At 44.5% G+C, this 6000-nt stretch overlaps 1 protein-coding gene across 4 annotated transcripts in view; it reads right to left on the bottom strand.

Annotated features, from left to right (window-relative positions):
• The window catches only part of PLCH1 (phospholipase C eta 1), a 201259-nt gene extending 195471 nt beyond the window's left edge, over positions 1-5788 (bottom strand). For 2 of the 4 annotated variants that reach the window (XM_027586973.2, XM_027586971.2), the window contains exon 1: positions 5580-5788. The gene's annotated coding sequence lies outside the window, so the exon portion shown is untranslated. The remainder of the gene's footprint in view (positions 1-5579) is intronic. The other 2 variants (XM_027586976.2, XM_027586975.2) reach the window with 1 other exon arrangement.
• Between the last annotated feature and the right edge of the window lie 212 nt (positions 5789-6000).

The following is a 6000-nucleotide window of genomic DNA, read 5'->3' on the forward strand; positions in this document are numbered from 1 at the left end:
AGACCTGTTCTGTTCCACGGTTCAGAGGGGCCTTCAGTGAAACTGAAGAGGGAGAGAAGAGGGAAGTAGGAAGCTGAATTCGAAGGTTTGGTTCTTGTGGATTAGCAACAAGGAAGCAAAGGCAGATGAAAAGAAACCAGGATTGCCTCAGATGAGTTAATCAGTAACCTACATATGCTAGCGCTAATCTAAATCCTTCTGCCTTTCGGTGGGAATTGATCATTCATTGGCATCTGAACAGCTGGACAGGTGCCTAAGTCCCTTGTGAAGTACAGAAGAACCAGCCACAGAGAAAAGAGGCCACTAGTAGGGTAAGCCACAGAGACTCAAGAAGAGGGAAACCCAGAGAACCCTCCAGGGTCCCGTTTGGTACCTGAAGCCGAGACTGATTTCCAAAGTGGAGCCCAGCATCCATTTTCTGAAACCCTCAAGCTTCGCTTTCCCACTAGCATCAGACATAGGGAGTAAAGAAGGCCCGGGAGAGAGGTGTGCTTTTAAAGCATGGTTTGCTACCAAGGACACTACACCAGAGGTCTGCGGGCAACGTCAAGGTTCAAGCCCCAGCTCAGCCGTGTAAGTGTGGACATTCCTAAGCTTGTTTCTGCGTGGATAAACCAGCTCAAAAATACTACAAATCTGAAACCAGCCCAGTATAATCCAGTTTCAATTTCCCAACAACAAAGCAGAGCTGTCTTAGGAGCACCAAAACTCCAGCTTAAGTTCATAAATTTTCAGCAACTATCCAAATAATTCTGATCTCTAATTTGGAAGACACCCTCTGGTTCATTCCAGCAGTAAGTCTCTCAATACTATTTCAAGGAAATAGGTGGACAAAGGTTATATACGATAAAGCCAATATCTAAGTCTTGGGATGCCAGAAAACACACATTAAGATCATGAGGGGTCCTCTTAGACCCACCGCAATTTGACAACAATCCAGAAGTGATAAGTAAGTGGGCCACTTTGATGTGGAAAAGCCTCTGCAGAAGAGAACCTAAACACCCCTCACTTCTAAACAAATAGCCAACACAGTTTATAAACAAAGTCTTGACTGTTTTTCTGGAACCAGGCCTGAATTTATAACCTTCTCAACTCCATATAGTGAATGCAACTTCTCCACTCACCAAGAAGCCGATCAGAAACATTTCTAGCTATCCGTACTTTGGATAGAATTGTGAGTCTGAAAAGAAAACCAACTCCGTATTTTTTGTAAATTTAGTCTTTGTTTCCTGAGCGGCAACATGATACGATAGAACGTATAGGCAGAAAGACCTCAAATTCCAAGTCTGTTCTACGCTGGCTTAGATCTTGGGCAAAGAAACAAGCCTCTGTGAGTCTCATCAGTTACATAATTCCTGCCTCTTGATTATTGTGGGCTTTAAAGAGACAGTAAATGTCTAGGCATGTGGTTGGAACATATTAATGTTCATTTTCTCCTTTTCTTCCAGAACTCCTTAAGATATTTACTAAATAAATAGCCAGAAAAACTGTTCCCCATTATATTAAATCATAATGATGCCAGAATTCCTCAGGCCAAAATAGATACTAAGTGAAAAAAGACTCTTTTTCATATATGCAAGCCATGTGTTCGTAAGCGATACACATGTGTATAACCAAATATATAATCAAAAGGTGCCCACTTTTTGGCACCCAATGAAATTAGATTAAATCATATGACATTGCTGTTGACCATTTTACCTGTACAATGATAGTAATTTCAAGTCCAGAGCAAGGATTTCATAGGAGCCTGCCCTTGATTTCCCGGAAACAGCAGGATTATTAGAAATCAGAAACTGGCTCTGTAATCTTATGACTATAGTGAGGTACAGGTGCTTAGCTTAGTGCATCCAAAATACAGAGCCGGTGAGAATGTTTTTAACTTTGCTATAAAAGTTCTCCTGGTGTTTCCTCTGCACCCATCCTGTCCTCTTCTACTTTGAAGCACAGAAGACACAGACTCTGATGATAATAAGACAAAGCTGTGTAAACTTCTTCGTGGACTTCTTAAAATGCACTTCTAATTCGGCACACCCTACCACAGCAGTCCTCGATTTCTCCTTAAACAAAAATGGTCATGGATGTCAAAGAGATGTGAGTGAGTGTCCACTGAACTGTGTCTAAATGATTTTCCTTGTGAGCAAAGCCAGCCTGGAATAAGCCCCTACGAGTTAGAAGAGAAAACATGCTTCCCAGGCCGAGGCGGCATTGTTCAAAGTAATGAGTTCTGCACCACTTGGTCCACACTTCACAGCTGAATCTGATTTTCCTAGACAAAGAGCAATAACCAAATAGGGATGCTCTTCAGCAAGATTCTCTGAACTGATACTGTTGTTAAACCCATGAGGTGGTAGGGAAAAAAAGAGACTACCACCTCCCTACCCTTCTGTGTTCTACTAAAGAGGAAGAGTTTGTCAATATTGGTCAGTATTATGCCAGGGGAGGTGTCATGGCTCTAGTGGATTTCAATAGAGTCTAAACTCACTAAAAATGCCTAGAAGTATGCCAGCTCAAAAGTTAAAATGTGTAAATGCCCTACTGTATTCCTTTCATCCTTCTATCATAATTTTACATCTCTCTTTTTTTTCCCCAGAGAAATAACAGTCATGATCCTTCAAGCGTGCGGACCAACACTATTCTTAGAAGGGAGCTGCAGGAGGTTTATGATGTCACGAAACATGGAACGAGAACAAAGGACTACTGAATCACTCACCTTATCTTCATCTAAGAAACCTGAGAATTACAGGGTTTTCCTGTTCCTCCCAAACTCAGTGCTGCACTTGTGAAGACAGTAAGTTTTAGGTCCCAGTCTGTACTACAAAAATGTAAAAAAAAAAAAAAAAAAAAATAGGTGCACACAATGCTTCTTACTATATATATTTTTTATCTAAAATGCTCAAAAACAGTGTTCAGGGTATTTTTTAAATTGAAGTTTAAGCATTTGTTTCTGAATCTAGATGTGTGATTGCTCAAGACTAAATCAACTGTTCTCTTTAAGGGCACTGTAAGTATCTACTCTGAAAACCTGAAACAGCGTTAGAATGATTTCAGAATTCGACTCTAAGGTTATTGAAGGCAGGACTCTGGATTGATTCATCTTGCCTTATATATAGTTTTCAATAAATCTTTTTGGATTAAATGAATAAATTACATAGAAAACATTTAATTAAGAGTTTTTCCAGTATATTCCATTATGGCACGCTAACATAAAGCACCATTATAATATTCTATTTTTATAAGTCTATCCTTCTAATTATTTAGAAGACTGATTCTAAAAATAAGTTTAATTGATACTGATGATGTGAGAAAATGTATCCAGAAGACAGACGCAAGGACCTTTCACAGCTTTTATGCAGAATCTGGTGCAGCTATAAATCCTGGCTCTGCCCAACAACCTTCCCTCCCTTTGTCTCCTTCCCATTGCCTTTCCCCAGCCTTCCCCCAAGCACTCGCAATCTCATTATCCCGTGATCTGCTAAACTGCAGTTTACCTCCTGGAACCAGCAGAAACACATGTCACTGAGAATTAGGGAATTGGAGCCAGTTACAAACCGCCAAATAGGGTCACAAAGTATCTGAACCTGAAAATTAAGAGTTTTCTATTTTTTTTAATTATGAGAAAAGGGGAAAAAACTCAATTGGACATTTTTTAACACTTGAACTAGATGGATTACATCGTATCTAGGCATTTATAATGAATGGGATGGGGGGAGAGAACTTTAACAGCACGTTACTTGCTAATCATCTGGAAAGTAATATTAGGTTGACTTTGTTTGCTGATGGTGGAAGGATATTGTCTGAAAACTTCTACCACTCACAAACATTTGCTATTCTTGAAGGCAAATTGTTTAAAAGTAGAGTACAGCAAGACAGTACCCCTAGTACTTCATCTAGGGTATTTTTATGCCACACTTTATTCCAGAAAGAGTAACTCCATTTTAAACTTTTATTAGTTATGCTGATATTAACCAATGTTTATTTAATGGCAAGTAAGCATATTAATCCTGCTGCCAAATATTGAAATCCTGCAGCCTTAGAAAAATGAGCAACAAGATGCAGCTCCTTCTACCTAACCCTTAAGGTGTGTACCCTTGCCAAATACTAACCTGTGTGTAAGTGGGATTTCTGGAAAGGGACAGAGCCGTCAAGACTCACAATTTCAAGAAAAGGAAAATGACATGTTTAACAGGAGGCTTGAGAAATCTGACTGGTTCCCCTCAAGGCTTCTTGAAACATTCCCTGCAGATTAACCCCAGAAGTGACCAAAACTGAGGGGCAACTGGAAAAACAATCACCCCCTCTGGGAAAGCCTTTGTTTCTTTTCATTGGCATTTTACTTCGGTCCATGTTGGAGCTCATCTCTTTTCACAAACATGCCATAAGGAGGACACAGGTGCTCGAGTTTGCACACATCCCACTCACCACCTGCATAAAGGAAGCACAAGTCTGTAACCTTAATACTCAAGAGCAAGCACCGGACTGAATTTTTTAAAAATATCTCACCTCCAAGGAAATATATTTTATTCAGTGGGAGTACAGTCTCAGTTACTGCCCCCAATAAGCAATTTCTCACCATGTTCTTCCGTCTAAGATCAAAATGGTAATGCGAAACGGCCGGGGGGGTTGGGGACAGTCTTCCATTTCAGTTTAGCTGGTTATTGTTTTAATGCTGAACTGCTAACGTAAAAATGAAATCATAAACTCATCCCGAGTTACAAATAACAAAGAAAAGGAGGAGGAGAGAAGGGGCTCTCGCCCGCAACGCTCAACAGGGGACTGGGCTTAGGGGCGAACCGGGTGGCATCTCGGACTTGCGGCGCCGTCGCCATGGGAACCTGGCGCAGGCGCAGAGAGCGACGCCGCGCGGCCGGGACTTGCCCCCACCGCCCCGCTCGGCGTCGCTCTGGTGCTCTCGTTTATTCCAGGAAAGGGTAATGGAGTAAATCCTCCTGGCGCTGAACGTACCCGGTCTTCTCCGAGAGGGTCCTGAGTGGGGTCACTGAGCGCAGGAAGAGCCGTGAGACTCCCCAAGTGTAATGGACACCGCACTCCCCTTGCTGGGAAACGCGGACCTGCTCTCTCGGAGCTGTGGGGAGGTCAGAGACGGGTTCCTGGGACCCCGCGTGTGGGTGAAGCATCTTGCAGCAAAGCTTCACCCTCCAACGGGCGAAACCCCGCTCACCACTACGGGCGACTCGCGAATTAAATTCTGGTGCGGGCACACGCATACCCACATCTTATGAATTACGAGACACCCACCACACACACACACACACACACACACACACACACACACACACACACACACACACACACACACACACACACACACACACACACACACACACACACACACACACACACACACACACACACACACACACACACACACACACACACACACGACCAGCGGTGGTCCAGTTCTCCGCACAGGGGGGTTCCCCACGCACAACAATACTGACACAGTCCTAAAGAGCCGGGGACAGGAGAGAGGAACTCGGGCCACCTGCTCTTTTGCACACCTGGTCTGGTCTACCAGGTTCCGTTTCTCGTTCCGCCTAGTTCCCCCCCAAAGCACTGACCTGCCCAACTTTGAGTGTTCAGCAGTTGAAGGATTCCTGGGAGTCCTTGGCACAGGAGCAACCTCCAAAGTGCTGGGGTGATGAGTTGTGGGCCCCTGTGACTCCCAAGTCGAAAGACCTGTCGAGGGCCAGAAAAGCCCCCCAGAAGCGCACTTCTCCCCACAGCCAGCAGAAGCCCCCGGGACGCGCTGGGAAGAGCTGGGCGCCGCCGCCACAACCTGCTTTCTCATTCAAATCCTTACGCTCATACTGGAGCCCCCTCCCTCCCAGCCCCGCAGCTCCCGAGGAAATCAGGAACTGGAGCCAGAGAGAGTGGACTGGAGCTCCCACCGCCTCCAAGGGCCCCAGCCCGCCAGGGGTAGGGGGCCCGAGGGCTGGACCTGGACCCCTGGGCCACGCGCCCTTGCGAGTCTCTCTGGCA

This window comes from Zalophus californianus, chromosome 1, assembly GCF_009762305.2.
Source record: "Zalophus californianus isolate mZalCal1 chromosome 1, mZalCal1.pri.v2, whole genome shotgun sequence".
Classification (NCBI taxonomy): domain Eukaryota; kingdom Metazoa; phylum Chordata; class Mammalia; order Carnivora; family Otariidae; genus Zalophus; species Zalophus californianus.